The sequence below is a fragment of the Bidens hawaiensis genome, unplaced genomic scaffold, assembly GCF_021521415.1.
Source record: "Bidens hawaiensis isolate Kalapana, Puna unplaced genomic scaffold, B.hawaiensis_p1.1 tig00013027_1, whole genome shotgun sequence".
Classification (NCBI taxonomy): domain Eukaryota; kingdom Viridiplantae; phylum Streptophyta; class Magnoliopsida; order Asterales; family Asteraceae; genus Bidens; species Bidens hawaiensis.
In genome coordinates this window covers 602,666-623,544 of record NW_027492096.1, presented here as the reverse complement: position 1 = coordinate 623,544, position 20,879 = coordinate 602,666, and the positions used below count along the sequence as shown (strand labels likewise).

Sequence of the window (20,879 nt, the reverse complement as noted above, 5' to 3'; positions counted from 1 at the left end):
TTATCCATTTTCATCGGTAAAATACAACACTTGTCTTTTACCGGCAGACCCTAAAGAACTGGAAATGCATTCTTTCGATTTCAATTTCCTTTGCTGCATACACTTCACAAAACCTAGGTTGCCTCCAGAACTTAGGGAGAGAATCTTTCTCTTTAGCAATGAGGTGAGGAAAAAGTGGCGCCAAAACGAACAAAGGCCACCCGTCTGTGGAATTTCCAAAAACGCAATGAAGAGAAGAGCAAAAAGATATGAACGATGCTTAGGTTGCGGAAACTGGTCCCACGAAGGAAGGTGTAGAAAAAGTCAAACTCAGTCTCAGCATGAATGTACCGAACTAATGAGAGTGGGGGCTATTAGGCTCAAAGCCGAACGATCCATTAGAGTTGGAAGTTATATTCAGAATAGGATTGAGGAAGAATTGATCCACATCCTCGATAAAACTGGTCTTGACAATCTGACCTTAAAAGAGTCATTAGGTATATATATATAAAAAAAAACTCGGAGAAAAGGAGCTAACCGTGGCCCGTATCGAGACCATTTGCTTATTAATAGCCTTAGCGGCTGCCAATGAATGGGAAATTTACCACCTAGATGTGAAAACCGCGTTTTTACAGGACGAGTTAAAAGAAGACGTATACGTGGCTCAACCGGAAGGCTTTGAAAAACGGGGCGAGGAATACAAGGTTTATAAGTTGTTTAAAGCCTTGTACGGGTTGAGACAAACACCGAGAGCTTGGAATACCAAGTTGGATAAGATATTAAAGGATATGAAGTTCGTTCGTTGCTCAAAAGAACAGTCGGTGTACCGCAAGACAGGCGGAAAACATTTACTAATCATTGTTGTTTATGTTGATGATTTGTTTGTAACATGCACGAGTTTGAGCATTATTAATGAGTTCAAGAAAGGAAGGGCATCTAAGTTCGAGATATGTTAGACCTTGGAAAATTAACATATTACCTCGAAATTGAGGTTTCACAAGAGCAAGGTGGAATTAAAATTAAGCAGGAGGCTTATGCGAGGAAGATTTTGGCTCAAACCGGGATGGAACCGAGTAATCCGACTCTCGTTCCTATGGAGTCCGGGTTGCAGTTTCGAAAGCTGAAGATGAAGCCGAGATCAACCGAACCGAATACCGAAAATTTGTCGGCTACCTCAGATTTATACTTCACACCCGACCCGATATCGCATACTCGGTCGGGGTGGTGAGTCGGTACATGAAAAGTCCACGAGAGTCTCGCGGGTCAACTATAAAGATTTTGAGGTATGTAAAAGGAACTGTTGGGTTCGGGATAAAGTATGAACGAGGAGGAACGAAGAGGTTTGTTGGTTTTCGTGATAGTAATCATAAATATTTTATTTTGGAAACAAACCGGTTTTATGATGTTCGCAGAAGCTAGGAACAGTGGCCCCCTCGTCTTGTGAGGCTGAGTATATGGCTGCTATAGAAGAAGCATGCCAGGAAGTATGGTTTCGCGAGTTACTAAGTGAGTTGTTGGGTGAACCGCCTCAAAGAGTAAATCTTTACATTGACAATACCTCGGCTATTGCATTCGTCAAGAATCCCGTGTTCCACAAAAGAACTAAGTATATAAAGTCTCGCTATCATTTTATTCGAGAATGCTTTGAAGCCGAAGAAGTAGATGTTGTTCACGTCAGCGGAAGTGAGCAATAAGCTGATATACTAACGAAGGCACTAGCAAAGATCAAGTTCAAGGAAATGAGAGATTTACTTGGAATTGAAGAACTCTCAAATACGGTTCAGAAATTCAGGGGTTAATGTTGGGAATTATCGAACCAGGTTTCGGTGAGTTGGGCCAAACCGAGAGTTCGATTCGTAATCAAACTCGTTCTAATATTAAGGAATAAATATACATGTTGGTTTATCTATTTAAGTATATTAGATAAAGATAGTTTGTGTTTGAGTTTGAGTAGAATTAGGAGTCATCTAATTCTTATAAATACTCTTTGTAATCAGTTTTTTGATGTAGATTTTCGATTAATAATATTTGCAAGTTGGCAATACGTTCTGAGTTATTCTTTGCTGTGTTTCATCAATTAATTACCATGGTTATTCCTTTGTCTTCAAGGTACGTAAACATAGTACGATCGCTTGATAATCTTTTGAATTATAATTGCAATTTGTTTAAATACTATGAACATGCTTAATCTAGCTACATTTGTGTTTATATGGTTGCTTCAACCGTAGGTTAAGTGTTTGCAACACTTTTGTCCAACTTGTTGTTGGCCCTAGCATAGTTATCAAATGCGCTAGGCATCAAGGCCATATAGGCCTCCCCTAGCCTAGGTGAAAAAAAAAAGCGAGGTCTGAGAAAAAAAACGCACTTAAATACAAAAATTAAAAATATATTATATATAAGAAAAATAGTATTATTCTTCAAATAAAACAAACAAGAGATATTATATAACATTTAATATCATCTATCTAAGTTCCAAAATAGTCCAAGATTAATTCAAAAATAATTTCAAAACTTGAACAACAAAATGTGCGTTCAATGTGATTCTTTTGAGCTCTCCTGGATCTAAGTTTCAGTTACACTCCTTGCATTTCTTTTGTTCGACTTTTATCTTCTCATATTCACGTCGCCTTCTAGGTTCCACGTAACCCAATATTCGGCTTTAATAATTCACTCGTATAGCGAAGAATCACATGATAACCTTTTGCGATTCTACTCAACAATCGCACAGCCTTGCTGTCATAACCCTAATTACAGGCTTCGGTGTTTGTTGGAATCAGTTTAATCTTCAGTACAAATTTTAATTTTTCGAATTTAGAATTAGTATAATAGCAATTGAAGATCGATATCTTTTTCCCTTCTCAGCCTAGATGAACTAGACAATGGTGTAGCGCTCGCCTAGGAACTCGAAGCGCATTTATAAAGCCTCGCCTAAAAAAGGGTCTAGGCACAAGAATCGAGGGCTTTTAATAACCATGGGCCCTAGGTAGAGGTTATTAAGAACCCAGCCTACTAAACTTGTTTAGTTTTCATGCCAAATTGTTGTGTTGATTGAAACTAGGACTTCATACTTTGTAGCAGAAGCTGTTTATGCACTTAACTTAATGGATCCCTTAAATTCTTCGGAGATTGTATTAAAATCTAGAACCAAGATTTGAAGTTTACTTATTTCTTGGTTAACTACAGTCAAGTTTTTTTTTGTACTAAGTTAAAATTGGACCACACTTGGTTACCGGCCTATTACCCTTCTTTATACCCAAAAGTTTATTAATTTATATTGTTTTCTACTTTTACTTGTGTGACGAAACATAATTTAAACTCCTTATACCAATCAAAAGAATCAAGAATCATAAGGCCATAACTGTGAAGATGATCATACAAACTAGAATGAGACTGAAAAAACAGTGATACACATGAATGATCCTTTTAAGAGGACAAGATGATTATACGATATTGACTGACTTCACCTTTTGCTCCTTGCCATTCTCTCGTATATAGGAGCACGAATCCATCCAAGACACAATGGGTCTTAAGCCAATTGTTAGCTTAAGGTCACAGAGTTATTTCTGATAGGGATTCGGGTATTACAACACACACATAAACACAAATAATCTGCAAGAGAAAAATATAAACGAAGATGAACACACGAGATTTACGTGGTTTGGTCGACTGACCTACGTCCACGGGCTGCAACCTGGATACATTTTATTATTGTTTTCTGCCTCACTCGTGATGAGGGATTACAAGTCTCCATAAACCCAACAATTTCCCACTTGGAGGCTTGATAATCTGTGCAATGATGAGGGTTTACAACTTAATCCCCAAGAAAGTAATAATGAGCCATAATTAAATAATACGGCCAAGTCTGCCACTAGTCTTCATTTAATTAATCTTCCACAAAGATGTCTTCTACCCGGGCCCAATTAAGCCTCCATAAACCCAACAATCTCCCACTTGGAGGCTTGATAATCTTCAAACTGCCTACCGATGATCGCTTATACCTCTTGTAATCTTCCTCATCTTCCTGGTTGCATCTGCCTTCTCATCAGTTAATCTGAACGCCCGTTGAAGCTCTCCAACCTCCAGCACATCAGTCATGGCTACAACTGCCACCGACTTGTTCTCTGTTCCTACCTGATCCCACTTACACGAACTGCCGAATCATGGAATACCTTGAGAACAGAAAACACTCTCCATATTAAGTAGGTAATCTTCTGGAGAGACTTTAACCGCTAAAATATTGGTTCTCTAAAACCCATTGTCTGGTAACTTGGCTAAAACTTTGATTAACTGCCACGAAAACCTCTGACTGGTTTTACTGAACCTCTTCTAGCACGTTCAACCTGAATCTGACCTATGGCTCTGGATTTATCTCCTGCAAAACAAACCTTCTTCTGTCCACTAGACTTTGTGAACCGGACTTTGGTCTTCTTCTGAACTGGGTCCGTCACTCCCTCAGACGATAAACTGACCATATACAACGAACCCATCTTTCTTCCTCGAGCGATGACAAGATTTCCCTTCACAACTTTCCATTGTCCATTCCCAAATTTAACCTTATGTCCCTGTTCATCCAACTTCCTGACAGAGATCAACTTTTTCTTTAAGCTTGGAATCACCCTGACATCCTTCAAATGTCCATAAACCGGCTCAAGTAACTAAATTCATGTCACCCATGCCCGTAACATCAAGAACATCATTGTTCGCCAGTCTAACCTTACCAAAATCACCTTCCTTCAAATTCTGCAATGCTTTACTACTGTGGGTAGCATGAAATGAAGCACCAGAATCCATGACCCAGGAATTAACATTATCCTCAACACTAAGAACTAAAAACTCATCCTCTAAGCATTCTTCTGCAGTGTTGACTTCTTTCTTTTCATTCTTATCATTCGGACACTAATTCCTAAAGTGTCCCGCTTCATTGCAGTTCCAACATACCGCATCCTTCCGAGTCCTAGACTGACTTCTTTTCCTGTTCCTGCTCCCACTACCTCTGTTATGTTTCCTTCCTCTGCGTTGATTCACCTGAATTTCTTCGTCTGACGTCTTCGCCTAAAATAAGATCCCGAGTCCCATCAAAAGTGAACTCACTGGTAGAACTTGTAATCGCTGTAACAGTCCCTGACCAGCTATCAGGCAAGGAGCCAAGGACGATAACAGTAGTAGAGCCTGAACCTCATCCTCGAATTTGATACTAACTGACCCAAGTCTCGACAAAATCGAGTTTAATTTGTTGACGTGCACTGTAACTGAACTTCCTTCTTTCATCTTCGTGTTCACCGGTTCACGAATTAGGAAAACCTTGTTTGTTGTCGAAGGCTTCTCGTACATATTAGACAAATCATTCATTATCCCACGTGCAGTGGTTTCCTTCAAGATGCTGAACGCACCATCCTTCGATAACGACAATCTAATAACTGCCTTGGCTTTCTTATCCAAAGTTTCCCACTCATCTGGTTTTATCTTCTCCGTTCTTTCACCAAATACCATGTCCAAATCCTTCAAGATGTTGAACGCACCATTTGCATTTTCTACCAACCAAAGTTTTTACCATCAAACTTCTCAATCTGAAGTTTTCGCTCTCAGCCAATATCTCAAACTGAGAATTTCCGACTTTGGATCTAGGTAACAAAGTCAGAAAAAATAATCTCGGACAAACAATATAACCCCAACAATCACAACAAAAACCACTCAGCTAAATTGCCCGATAATCACCACAACCCAATAATAAAAAAACCCGCTACAAACTCACAAACCAACCCCAAACCAAATTAATAATCAGAAACTGAAACGAACTTGAAACACGAACTTGTTCCGAGATTTCTTTCTGATCAGAGATGGCGAAAGGATTTTCCTTTGCTATGACGAACTGCCAAAGTCAAATAATAATGATGATAAAGCCGCGAGATGTGATCTTCACAACTGTGAATGGCAAACACAATGATAGACACTGTAGGTTTGACTTTTGAATCAATATGTATTTAATAATTTTTTCGGCAATGGTTTTCAATCTCACATATAAGACAAAAGAAAACTAATTCTAATTGCAAACTAGATTGCAAGTGGCAGCTTAAAAGTTCTTTTGTCTTTTCTTGAAGATTAATCCACAAAATCAATGGGATTGTGAATACCAGACTTCGATTTCAATTTATGGCCGGCTACCAATAAAAAGAAAACTGAACCCTATTTTGATCCAAACAACTCTAGCAATCGTATTTCTTCCTTGTGTACCGTAACCTCGGCTCTTGATACCACTTGATAGGGATTTAGATATTGCAACACACACACAAATACAAATAATCTGCAAAAGAAAAATATAAACGAAGATGAACACGCGAGATTTATGTGATTCGGTCGGCTGACCTACGTCCACGGGCTGCAACTAGGATAATTTTTATTATTGTTTTCTGCCTCACTCGTGATGAGGGATTACAAGTACAATGTTAAGTATAAATAGATACAAGATTAGGGTTTACAGCTAATCCCCAAGAAAGTAACAATGAGCCATAATTAAATAATATGGGCTAGGTTTGCCACTAGTCTTCATTTAATTAATCTGCCACAAAAGATGTCTTTTACCCGGGCCCAATTAAGCCTCCATAAACCCAACAATTTCTTGCACTCTCTATGACCTTAGAACCTGGTCTAAATAAGCCTTGGTGGTTGGGTTTGTAGTGTTTTAGTAGAAGTCTTGTAAGAAAGTATTGGTTCTTGTATTTGAACAAGAGAATGATGCTTGTAATATTTGAACTCAAGCATACATGAAAGATGATTATACTGCTCGAAGTATAAGTTACTAGTGTTTTATTGTTACAAAAGCTTGGGTGGTTTATATAATTTATATATGAGCCTAACATTACCTATTTATCCTACTTTCTATAGAACTCTAGTTTCTTCTATACAAAATATCAAGGCTAATCCTATAAGTTTCTATGAAAATATCAAGCATTTGTGGTGATTAAGGGTTGGTCTAGAAGATCCTTTGTCAGTAGCAAAATATCCAGCTCCTGGCCAGCTTCTGGCACCTTCATTTGGCAGCAAATGTCCAGCTCTAGATGCTTCTTTTAGGCAGATTCTAGCAGCTTTCGTTTGGCAGATTTGTGCAGCCCTTACAGGCTGTTTATGGACGTTTCTGGGCTGTTCGGGGCTGCTCCGAATAGCCTTGTATGTTCCAGCTAGTTGTGGATTATTATGGCAGCGCTCTGGACCTTTCTTGAACGCTTGGAATGTTCAAGAAACGTGGTGAAGTGAGCTTTAAAATTTAGCAGTGCACCTTAAGCCTATATTAAGACAAATACGCAGCACTCCTTTTAGCCCATGATTGATTAGATAACTTAGATGGCGAAGGCCCATTACTCTCAATGTAACATGAAACAAACAAAACAAGATATAACCCACAACTTCGTGTATTGATATATGCTTGATAGGAATCGGAAATATACACACATTTTAACAAGTTGTTAATGGCCCCTCTCACCAAGGCCGTCTAGGATGGGGAGGCAAGGAGGTCGACCGCCTTAGGTCCGATCATTCCAGAGACCCGAAAATTTTTAAAAGAATTATATTTATAAAAAAAAATTGTATTTGGTTCAATCAAAAGTTTTGTTTAAACAATACCTAATAAGTCAAGCTCAAAATCCAAATTATATAGGTCAATAAAATATGAGTTATCGAATTTATATTTTACTTAAGGCCCAAGTTTTTTAGCGATTCTTGAAGATGACCCTGCCTCCCATATAGATACACAACATACATTCTTCATTTTTGTTCCTAGCTAATTACTTCTGTCCATTTGATGGGAGTAAAGAAATGCTATAATTTGAGTTTGCTTTGAAGTGGAGTTTTTTGCTTTTTCTAGTTGCTATTATTTGTGATTGTCTGCATATTTTGTTATTGTGTTTATCAATTATATTTGTTGAGTAACCTCTAAAACTATTCATTAACAATAAGTGTTTGATCAGGTCGAAAGATATCAACAAAATCACTATATTATTAAGTTAATAAGTTTGAACAATTTTACAATATCGTTAAGCAAACAAAAATTTGGGATATTTTGACTCGACCCATTTTAAACCGTCTTGTTTTGACATACCTATTTTAGCCCCCAATGATAAAAATCACGGATCCGCCACTGTAAAGGGGTTTGGCGTTAGTATGCACGTAACACGAAACCTCGTACCAGACGTGCCAAACGTTACAGGCCCTGGTTAATGCAAAACCAGTCAAAAAAAATTTTCTTAATGCATAGTTAAGAAAAAAAAATTTGTGCTACCCATGAAATTATTTTCTAGATCTGTCACTGAGTAGTGGTCTAGCGGGGGGGGGGGGGCATGTTCTTCCCAGTGATGTCTTTGTGGTGAAATCATTCGACCATTGTGTTTTGGTATACATCTAATTACATACATGTGGATGTTCTTATCAGATCCGTGGATAGATTTAGGGCTTTTGATTGGTATCGCCATGATTATCGATAGTCTTAATTAGTTGAGTTTATATACGACATGTGTTGCACTTGCATAAATTAACAAAAGAAGTGTTTAGTTGATAATAAGCTTAAACATGAATTTTCATCTGTAGTAAATTAAACTATCTCTTTTACTAGGGCAAGATGAAGTGTTCTTTCTACATTCATACCGGCCGACATGTGTCAACGGGTAGGTTTAGATTTTATGTTATTGCCTTGCATATGAAATATATGAACCGTTAGGCCATGTGTAAATAAATTTTTATTTTCTATAATATACTTTATGTAGAGGCCATGTGGTTGAGATGCAAATGGTTTGTAGGTATATCCTGATCTCAAAATGATACTACAAAAATCACTAGGTAGCTTCACATACCTTAATTATCCTACCAATCTCTAAACTCTAAGGGGGTGTTTGGTACAGAGAATGGAAAAGGAGAGAAAATAGAAATGGAAATGGAATTGTAGAGAAAGAGAATTGGTATGGAGAATGAGAATCATTTCTCTTGTTTGGTACACGAGAAAATAAACAGAGAACTCTACCATACCCAACCCCACCTCCACCCAACCTGACACCACTCACCACCGCAGCCCCACCACCACAGCCCCACCACCACCAGCACCACAGCCCTTTCTTCAACCACAGCCCACCACCACCGGCTGCCGCCACCAAATCCCCTTCTTCAACCACGGTACACAAGAAATTAAAAAGATTCAAATTTTTGGAACATAAGATATAGAAAAAGGAGGCTCAGATCTGTCATCACTGCCTCTTTGGAGATTTTGTGATGGTGGTTGTGGTGGCGATGATGATGATGATAATCAGAAGCCACCTGCGACCACCGCCGATTTCCACCACCACTGTCACCCACCTGCGACCACAATCACCCGACCATCTGAAAACCCTAACCTACCACGAACCACCACTTGAAACCCTAATCTCCTTTCACCCGTACCACCTGCAACCTACAACCGGTTACCATCTCTGTGTTCACCACTGCGAACGGCGGAGACGGGGTGGTGGTTGCAGACTTGGAGACGAGGTGGCGGTTGCAGACTTTGAGAAAAGGTGGCGGCCGGAGACGAGGTGGTGGCCGGAGACCGGGTGGTGGCCGGAGACGGGGTGGTGACATGCTATGAGGAGGCTGCTGAGAAATGGATTTCTCTTTGTTTTAAAGAGAAATGGAATTCTCTAGGTTTAGAGAAATAGAAAGAGAAATAGAAATGAAAAGTGGAAAACAAACAAAAGAAATATTTCTAATTCCATTTCTCCCCAATCAAATCCCTCTACCAAACACCCCCTAAGTACTTACTATATTCTAACAGAGCGTGGATTTGAACAAAACTAAGACTACATCTTGGCTGAGTAATGTGGATGGTTTTTGTGAAAAGAACAATTGTTTATCTCATGTTGCAAACGACTGATTTGCAGCCATAATTGGTTTCCCATGCTTTTGTTCCATTAGTTTATAGACCTGAGCCACATAGACTTTTGCATCTCACGTACATATTCATCAGCGTACTAAATTAACGAGCTTGCGTTTTGTTGTCCCAATATAAACTTATTTTTTTGATGTTACAGATTCAAATGAACTCGTGCGGGTCAAAATTCCCAACACTAGCCAAACTAACCTGTCTCATTTATAACGGGTCAAATTTCCCACCTTTAACCGTTTAACCAACTAGCTAAGACAAAGTATAGCCAAAATATATAGACCCATATACTTATAATGGGCCAAATTGCATTTCCTTATGTGATTATAGCCTACATTTTTTAAAGGTAAAGACTTGAAGTTCTTTCTCATTTGATGTAACAAAATCCTTAAGGACTATTAATGTTGAATCCTTAATATTGATGTAATCATTATGGAGTATGCTACAATGCCTACTTCTGGATATATATGATTTAGAGTCGCAATGACGTTCGAAGTGCCATCGCAACGCGAAGGTATTTACTAGTTTTGTTACAAATTTAAAACCACATAACCTTAACATGATCCTTTAATAGCTTAGACCCCATATCCATTACTTTTATAAAATCATAGAGACCAACGGAATAATGATGAATTAGGAGCAGTTAACGAAGATGATACATTCGACGTTGTTGAATCAAAATCACATAACGGACACCATGGTAGAAACGGTAGTAATAATGGACCATATAGGATTAAGTTAATTAGCTAAGGTTTTAAATTAAACGTGGTCATTATACCTAAAGGTGAGCACGTCTGTTATTTTTTTAAAATGAGTATAATGGTTTGTTAAAAAGTTAATATATATAATTGATGAACAATGTGAAACATTCATGAAATTTCTGAAAAATGAAATGGGTTAAAACTGCAAGATTGAGATACTACAAGAAAGCCAATTTAAGTCTAATTAAAACAAATCCATGAAACTAAACTTAAAACCAAGACTATGAAATCTATGGGAACAAGTGAAGAACAAATATAAACACAAAAATGACAAATATATAAAAACCAAATTAAATTTTTAGTAAATCACTGTCAACACTAACAAGTCCACAACAACTAAAACCACCACACCATAAATACTAAACAAATTAATATGTAATTATTAATACGTGAAAATTTGCAAACACACTATATATAATTACACCCATATCAGGCTGGTGTCCTCACACACAAATGTGATGTGGTGAATTTAAAACCTTGCAAGTGCAAGGTTTGAAAGATTTTATTAGGTGGAAAAATTTGTTGTTAAAAAAAAGAAACGAAAAGAAAAGAAACCCTTATATATATAATAAAGAAAAAACGGATGTATGGATAGATATACAAGTAAAATCTATACCGCTCACGTGTGATGACAATGAATGTCTTAATTAAATTACAATCCGGCGAGTAGTTTTTACCGGTACTCCAAAGATATTTTTGAAAAATTCTATATCATCCGATAAAACTATTCGATTTATTTCATAATACAAAAAATTATGTGTATAAGAACAAATAGTAGTTAAGTTAGTTAAATGATGCATTTATGACTGATAGTCAACATTCACATATATACCCATAGGTGAAAGTTAGCATACAAATTAAATTAGCATGATAACTGTAAGAATCGAATAATGTAATTATATATATAAGTAGTGTATTATATAATTATATAATTACATCGTAGTGTAATTACATTATGTTGTAATTACAATACACGATAATTACACGATATTGTATATATAGTTACACTACTTGATTCTCATAGTTAACACGTTAATTTACATGATGCATCTAGTCCATGAACATGCACATATATACCCATAAATATGCACTTAATCTAGTTACATTTTCTCACTATATAAATTGGAATTGGATGGAGGTGAAATTGCATATCAAATCAAACAACAGCAGAATAACCACCTTCAGAATGGTAAGAAATAATATGACCAACACCTAGCAATAATGTCCATTGATGTTTTTAACTTGGCATATTCAATGCAGGGTTTCTTGATGGCAGTCTTCTTGAGCTTTTGTTGCATTTCATTTAGCTGCTATATGTAAATGCGAACACTTATGATGTCACGTCTTATGGCGCAATAGGAGATGACGATACAGACGACACCAATGTAAACCATTTCCATAAGTTTGATAAAAAGAGAAAGTTGTTCAATTAAAAAAAAGTTTGATAAAAGCAGACCAGTTAACTGTTTTCTAAATGTTGCAGGCTTTCCTTCAAGCATGGGCTGATGTATGCGGAGACGAGTCGCCAAACCTAACGTTGGTCATACCACCAAGGAAGTCGTTTTTAATAAGACCAATTTCATTCAATGGTCCATGTTGCAGTGAATCTGGTACCGTGATTGTTAAGGTAAAAATGAGTCTAGAACTCAAATATTAATCTAACGACACGCACTCATGTTTTACTTTTTGTCGTATTAAATGTCTTTTTGGTAAAGAAGGCATACACAAACTCGTTAAATTTTAATAAACAGAAAAACTCATTGAACTTTTAAGTGAGATCGACCGGTAATGTAAATGTTAATTCAAAAATAAATCTGTTTGTACTCTTCTAAGACAAGTTAAAGGTAAAAATAAAATGTTTACATCACATATCAATTTTAATGTATTTAGAACTCAAAAGGCCCTTGAAATCTTATTTTGAATATAATCCATATGATCATATATAGTTTCCATCTTTTAAAAGTTAATTTATTCTAGAAAACCATATTAATTATATACTGTCTTCTTAAAACTGTGACCACTTATAATTAATGCATTCCTTAAATTCTTTAACCTTTTCTTTTTTTTTTTTTTGTTTGGTTACTTGTTTGAGACCATATGATAATTTTGACTAATATTGTAATGTTTTGATGAGTAGCTTCAAGGCAATATAGTTGCACCAAAGACACTAGATGGATGGAAAGGTTGCATAAAGAACACCCTTTGGCTACATTTCAACTCGATCCAAGGACTCACAATCAATGGGCCTGGCCATTTTAATGGCCGGGGCCGGCTTTGGTGGCATAAAAAGGTTAATTAATTTTCTGAATATCAAACAGTATATAAAAAGTTTATTAATTAGTTCAATTGTTCATTTATGCAGCTAAATGACGAAGACTGTGAGCACCCAACGGTAAGATGTCTACTGTCTAAGTAAAATATCTGGGATGCGCTTGAAAAAATTAACATGTAAACGTGAATCGTTTTAGGCTTTACATTTTAACGATTGCAATGGCCTTCGGATGAGTGGTACAAGTCATCTTAACAGCCCAAGACTTCATATTAGCATTATTAATTCCCATGACATAGATCTTGGAAATCTTCGAATTATAGCGCCCGAGAACAGCCCCAATACTGACGGGATCGACATTGCATCTTCATCACAAGTAAATATCCATGACTGTAACATACAAACTGGTATGTAAGTTATACTTGTTATCTTTTATATGGTAATAAATTTGATCTATAGTGTAATGCTTAATTATACGTTTTAATACGATAACAATAGGTGATGATTGTGTGGCTATTAACGGTGGCATATACGATCTCAATGTAACGGGGGTGTTCTGCGGACCTGGTCATGGCATAATGTATCAAATGGTTAATGTTCTTTTTTTTTATGTTGCTTGTCTTAATTTCCCTTCACTCGGCCACTTATGTGTTTTTGCAGTATCGGAAGCCTTGGGGAAAGACATGGTTATGACACAGTCGAAAAGTACGTGTGGAAAACTGTAGCATCAGTGGAACCGCAAATGGAGTACGAATCAAGACAGTACCGGTAGAATTAATTATTTGAAACTTGATATATTTTTCCAGTTATTATATATCAAATTCCATAACCATTTGATTGTAGGGTGGAACGGGGTACGCTAGGGGGATCGTATTTCAGGACATTCATATGGAAAATGTAAAAAATCCTATCATAATTACTCAACATTACTGCTTTCATGATAACGAATATTGTGATTCACCGGTAAGTGTCTGCGACTCATCTTTCCATTACTACATTTTAACATATGAGAACATGTATTCACTTTGTTTCTTTTATAGCCAACAATGGACGCGGTACAAGTGAGTGATGTGACGTATATGAATATATACGGGTCTTCGTTGTCAAAAGAGGCTATTAAGTTTGATTGCAGTGGAAAATGTAACTGTACTGAAATCCACACAAACCATGTTGAAATCACTGGTCAAGATGTTATTGCTAATTGTACAAATGCTCAAGGGGAGTTTGATGATACCAATCCAGTTGTTACATGCAGTTACAGTTAGATTGATGTAACAGTTTAAGTTAATTATTGGCTTTAATAAAGTGGAGTTATAAACAAAATTGCTTCATAACATGCACATCTATATACACATGTATCAACTATGGAGTTTCATACTTTCATATGTTCTTAGCCTTAACTAGCCATAATAAAACAAATGCCAAACAATTTCAACACAAAGCAAGTAAGCAATATCCATATGAAATCCATGAAATGAAGAAGTAGGTGTACATATTACATACAACTTGAATATTATTATATATATTCTAAAAAATTAGGATGTTACATACAATCTACACCTCCTATATTTAGGATTTCGTCTTTCAAACCGAATTAAACCCACGTTATGGAAATAACATCTCATTTATTCATCGGTTTGATCATTAGATCACAAAGGTCATTTTCAATCTTACATTTATGACTCTGCAGGTAACGCATCACTAGCATATAGCATCAACAATTTAAGTAATGAAATACTATACGTACCGTATTTCTGCACTAGGATACCCGGAATCATGTATATCTCCTTGATTTTCCACCACAAGTTACATATTTCCCGTACACTTTCCACATATGTTATATATTACCATTGTATTCATTTCAGAAATAACACCATTTAATCTTAAATGAAAATATATTAGTTGCAAAGAATTAGTAACCATTAATGCATAAACTTTCATCTAAAACACATATCTTAAGTTTATCTAAGACTTCAACTTTCTACATGTATACAAGTTGTCTAGTTTTGGATTCATTTAGAATTTTAGTTATCAGAAGAGTATAACCATACACCCGCTTTTGTGAGTTACGAGATTGTGTGAACCTCCCATATACCGTCATCCATGCTCCTCTTGTCAGTTTTTAGTCGGCTTCTTAAGTAAAGCTAATCATGAACAATTCCAAATGTCTTTGTATATTTCAATCACGTTTACATTCGTCTTTGACTTTAACTTGCATATTTAGATTTAAGATATCACTAATATATACTTTAAACGGACCAGACATACAATTAGTGATCGACAATCGGTCGCCTGTCTAAAATTTCCCTTGGCGTTCTGGGGCCATTCCTTGAAACTTGATTTGAAGTCCCTACTCGATCATGTACATTACGTTTTCCAAGCAACGACTAGAGGTAAGAAATACATCATTCGATTCGTTTTCATCCTCCGAATAAAAGCCTTGTTTATCAATTGTGGCTCTAGAACACGATATTAGAAATTAAATTTGAGGGGTATCTTTTTTTTACCAGAAAATTTGACCTGTTACTGATTTATAGAAGGTTATCTTTGTGATTTGTTTTACGAGCAAAGACTGTGATCAAGCCATAGAGTTTCATTTTAAATAAAACTATTTATTTACTTTTAGGAAATTTTCTTATTAATATTGATTTACTTTAAAAAATGGCTTTAGGTTGTAGTTTACTAATCTTGTTAACGTCAAGTCTGACGGCCGTTGGCCTAAGAGACTCAACGTGTGCCTGTTTTTAAACAACAGGGACTCAGTTGTATCATTTTTGGCTTTTAAGGGCCCACTGTACACCCTTGTTATAACAACAGGGACACAAATAGAAAATTTCTCTATTATTAATAAAAACATTTTTTCCGCATCATCAAAACTAACGAGTTTAGATTACGTCAATAAAAAGCTCGATGGAGGAAACTACGTTGAAAGTTGGGACTGTCTAGTACATTTTTTAATTCGGCTTAGCGTCGACTAATGGGTCAAAGCTTGAATTATTAAAATCCAATATACCTCTTTTTAAAAACTTTTTGCAAACTAACGTTATATTTCAAGATGTTAATAAACACATTCATATGTAAAAAATCATATTGGGCACACAAAAACTATTTTTCAAATTAAAATTTTGAAAATTTGTATGATATACGTTACTAAGTAGCCGTTAGAATTAATATGAGTATCATATTATAGTGTTTACATTACTAAGTAGCCATTACAATTAAAGCAAATATTGTATTACAATGTTACCGTTGCATCAAATCCTCTATAAAAAAATACTAGTATACGAAAAGCTACACTACACATTCATCCAAGTATCGTGTTCATCTTCAGTTTACATCATGAATGCTGAGCCAAGTGATCATTCACGCGCTGGTCCTTCTTCGGGGCTGGTAATTTTATATATTTTGTTCACTTTGATGTCAAGTAGCTAGAGATGTAACATTTTTAAATAAATGTTTTATTATGCTTTTACTAAGTAAAAATCAATACGCAGATGCCCAACGCAGTTGATGCCATCCACGATGAATCGGATTCAGAAGGCTCTGAACAGCAACAACAGATGATGCCATCCACAGATGCTGTTGCTGCAAACCGGATGTTGATTAACAGTGCAACTAATTTGGTTGATTGTTCAATTTGCCTGAAGCCATTAAGCGTCCCAATGTTTCAGGTACTAATAATAAATATATACGTTAATTGTTGTTTGTTAAGGAGTTATGATTCATATATGTAAGGCTTAGTTTCTATGTGTTATGAGTTAATTGTTGAAAGAACATGGTCATCTTAGGTTTCTGTTTTTCTTTTATAACCAGCATAATAAATTATCTTTGTAGCTTCTTTAAATTATAACTGAATTGCCTTAAGTTTATTTTTATTATCTGTTGTAAGTTGTGTGTAGTCCTTTCTACTTATTTTCATTGTTAATAGCTTAGGAGTGGCAACTGTTGACACGACCCGAACCCGACACAAAAAAAAAAGCGGTTTTGGGTTGACTAATACACCGCATTTAAAAAGGGTTGACTAATACACCACATTTAAAAAACAGGCCAGGTTCGGGTTGTAAAACACGCCCCGCTTAAAAAACAAGCCAGGTTCGTGTTGGCCCATATAAAAATGGGTTGACCCGTTAACCCATTTAAGCATTTAAAAAAAACTTTAATAATCATATTTTTTTTTGTTTTTCCGTTTTCATTTTTCTGAATATACTCTTGCAATTTCTAATCCAATGTCAAGATTTTTAATATTCTATTAAAAATAAATTCCTATTACACATTTTCTCTACCGACTTTAAATTATATCCGTCTTGTTTAAAAAAATATTAATTATTTTGATAAATGGGTTAAGCGGGTCGTTTTCGGGTTGACCCAAATTTCTGTGTGTGTTGGTCAAGGTTGAAATCTTTCACACGAATATAATATCGGTTGGGTTCGGGTTGCACATTTCAACCCGTCAGCCCCTAACACGCCAACCCGTTGACCCGCTAACCCGACACGATTGACACATGACATTGTATTTGTATTGTTGTAAACTTTGTGAATTCCTTCCTCATTTCTCTAACATATATTTTATTGGTTTTTATTTTTGCTAATGCTGATGTAGTGTGAGAATGGGCATATAGCATGCTCCTCATGTTACACAAAGGTGAACAATATGTGTCCTTATTGCTGCATGCCAATTAATTACAAGCGTAGCAGAGCTTTTGAAAAACTCTTAGAATCAGCAAAAGTTTTATGCAAAAATGCTCGAAATGGTTGCGAAACCACCATACATTACAGTAAAATAAACGAGCATGAACGAACGTGTCCACACGCCACATGCTATTGCCCTCACCCGTCATGCACATTCGAAGGTTCTTCCAAAAACATGTACCTCCATTTCGTCGTCCATCATGCATTTTCAACCACTCGATTCACCTACGGCACCCCTTTCTTTGTCTGGGTAAAAGTGCAACAAAAACACATATTTCTTCAAGAACAACATGAAAGTGTTGTTTTCATCCTCAATCATAAAGTTAAGGAATCTGGTCGACGAGCTTTGAGTGTCGATTGTTTGGGCTCCGGCACGTTAAAATATGAGTTTGAGTATCATATAACTGCTAGCGAGAGGGGATCAACGCTTTGTCTGCAAAGTATACCAGAAGTATATACACAGTGATTTGAACATCCGCCTAGAAATCTTTACTTAACGATTCCGGCTAACTTTTTTTCTTGCATGGAGACTATGCTTATAAAACTATGCATTAAGAAAGTCGAATGTCTCGAGTGGGTAATAAATGGTGTAATGCCAACTTGAAGGACCTACCTGAATAACTAGTACGAAAAGTATAAAGATTGTATGGAAAATCTTAAAGGGGCGGTTTCGAGGAGATATAAAGTCAAAGTCAAAGGGGCAATCTAGTTTTCTTGGAGTCTAAGTTTGTTTTCATATTTATCTTAATGTTTAAAATAAAGATTGTTTAGTTTTTATTATTTTAATTATCTGTTTCCTTCTTTGAATAGAAGTAGGATTTGAGTGTTTTATAAACTCATCAATATTTTCGTTTTAGTTGTATTATGTTCTCGTTTATTACTAATAAAAATATAAAGTGTCGCATAAGGTTTATGCAAATTTCATGTCTAGTTTCTTGATTCACTTGAAGCGTGAGCAAATAGTGTCGCCATCTCATCGTCTCCTTTCTCATGTGTGGCGTTTGTTCTAACGTTCTTAGTAAACTTATAAATGTCGTATCTTAAATAATGTTTCATAGATCATGAAAAAACTAATAAACTTCCAAGGTAAATTACTGTTTGCTACATGCCGAATCGAATATGGTGATACTTTTCCGACAAATGTTTAATTAGTTCAATATTGAATTATCACTCAAGTAATTAAAGGAGTGTCATTGTTTAATTTGTAGCTAAATAAGAGGCATGATCAATTCAATAAGTGATGCGGAAATGAAAACAATCAAATGGTTCAAGAAACTCGTGATTAAAATCCACAGCTTAATGAACCAAATGATTCAAAAAATAAACCTCAAAGGTGTTCGTTATAATTATCAAAACTCAAAACTGCGAACTAAATAACCTTTAACTTAGCTTACACTAAACAAATAACTTTGTAACAAGAATAATAAAATTTAGGAAACTTGAATTTTAATCATAGAGTTTCATGAGCCATTAGATTGCTTTCGTTTCCGCATCATTTGATATTAGAGCTTTTGGTATGCAAATAGCCTGACGTGGAGGTGAATACTTGGTTGCTCCTAGACTCGTCGACAGAGGCAACGCCAAAAGTGTTTTATATTCATGTGCTTGTGGAGAAGATCGACACACTACTCGCAGAAACGCCAACCAAGGCAGCGATGAAGTTTATTCCTACCACGGGATCTTAAGATCAAACGGATCCGAAAACGAGTCCCAGATCTTGCAATACAACAAGAAATCAAATGATTACAGCAACGAGTATGCAATCTGGAGTTGCAACGGGGAGATGTGAAAGAGAGAAACCGAGTTGAGTACCGTGGTCTGGGACGAAGGTGGCAAAGGAGAGCAGCAGCCGTTTCACTATCACCCACCTCGATTCATTGAACCAATTTATCTAGAGGGTCTAACGAATCCCGGTTTGATGAGGATATGATGCGACCTGATGAAGAGGACTACTTATGGTCGTAACCAAATGTTAACAGAGTCATCAATCAAGAGGAAGAAGAGGAGTAGGAAAACAATGATCATAAGTCTCCAATGGGGTCTGGAAATTGGAAAATTTTATCTGGAGTGAGTCCATCTCACATCGATCGGTTGATTAGAGAATCCATAGGACTGAAATCCATTATTAAAGGCAAGCAGGTGAGTGAATTGAAAGGCACTCAGCCACTCAGTGAGCACAAAGCGAACTATTCTTTTGCCGTTTACTAAATAATACCATGTGTTCGCTGCTTCAACCGTCATAGTCCTATTTTGGAGAGAACCCTTCTTTTATTAAAAGACTCCAACCAAACATATAAAGTAAAAACTTCTTATAGCTTACCATTCTGCTGTTGATGACTTTGTTGTTAGTTGACAATATCTTTTCTTAGTTTGTTAAAAGTAAGAAATAAATGTGTTGGAAGTGTTACTGTATAAATTTTTTGTTAAGGTGTTTCAAACCAGATGGATGGATAGAAAATATGTTTTGCTAAAGGTGCACACCTGTACAATTTGTTTATTTGTAGAACGCAAGGCTATGTTCTTTTATATTTGTGTTTTCGAGAAATGAAACGCGTTTGGTTTCAGAACGATTCGCTTATGAACAAACAATAAGCCAGTTGGGTTTGGGCATATGGATATCAAGGGAGTATATCTATATCTATATTACATTATAATGGAGATAGACAACCTTTCATTATCCACATAAGATGCCGAGAAATTTATTGTTCCGGTAACCATTCATCCCGCCGGCCATCCTTTATTGCTCCGGTAACCATTCATTGTCAATGTTCAATAATGCAATCAATTATCAGTTTCCTCAATTTAGGTCACAGCGAACGTTTTTGCCGTCCTTCAATTATAATAGAGGTTTCATCAACTGAACACCCCTTTAATTCGCCTGAGCATCCCAACCGATTCAACTCCAATTCTTATTTATTGACGCTATGAACAATAGAATCATCGCAAACTAAAAACGAACAATGGTGGTGATGACAATCATTGGAGGTTATGACTCATAATCATTTGAATTCCTTTTCTGTTTCAGTTTTTATTGCTTTGATTCCAATTAGGGCTTCGATAATTCTATTTGAATTGTGTATTTTGAAATTGTTGCCCGCTTGGGTTTTGATTGTTTGTTGTTATTCTTCTTTCTGTCTACTGTAATTACCATTGTTATGGCATTATCAATAATTCATGTCGGTATAGCTCGTGTCAGTATTTTCCCATAGGCTCATAATTCATCACCACAACAATGGCAACATGTATTTGTAAATTTTGATTACTGTTCACGGTAGCAGCTCCA

At 36.1% G+C, this 20,879-nt stretch overlaps 1 non-coding gene and 2 pseudogenes across 1 annotated transcript; all 3 read left to right on the top strand.

Annotated features, from left to right (window-relative positions):
- Positions 1 to 11,770: 11,770 nt before the first annotated feature.
- Positions 11,771 to 14,296, top strand: LOC143543116 (putative polygalacturonase At3g15720; annotated as a pseudogene).
- Positions 14,297 to 16,246: 1,950 nt separating this feature from the next.
- Positions 16,247 to 18,890, top strand: LOC143543115 (E3 ubiquitin-protein ligase SINA-like 2; annotated as a pseudogene).
- An 866-nt stretch (positions 18,891 to 19,756) lies between these two features.
- LOC143543124 (U5 spliceosomal RNA) lies at positions 19,757 to 19,876 on the top strand. The gene has a single exon (XR_013137021.1). It is a non-coding gene; the product is annotated as a U5 spliceosomal RNA (small nuclear RNA).
- Positions 19,877 to 20,879: the final 1,003 nt, after the last annotated feature.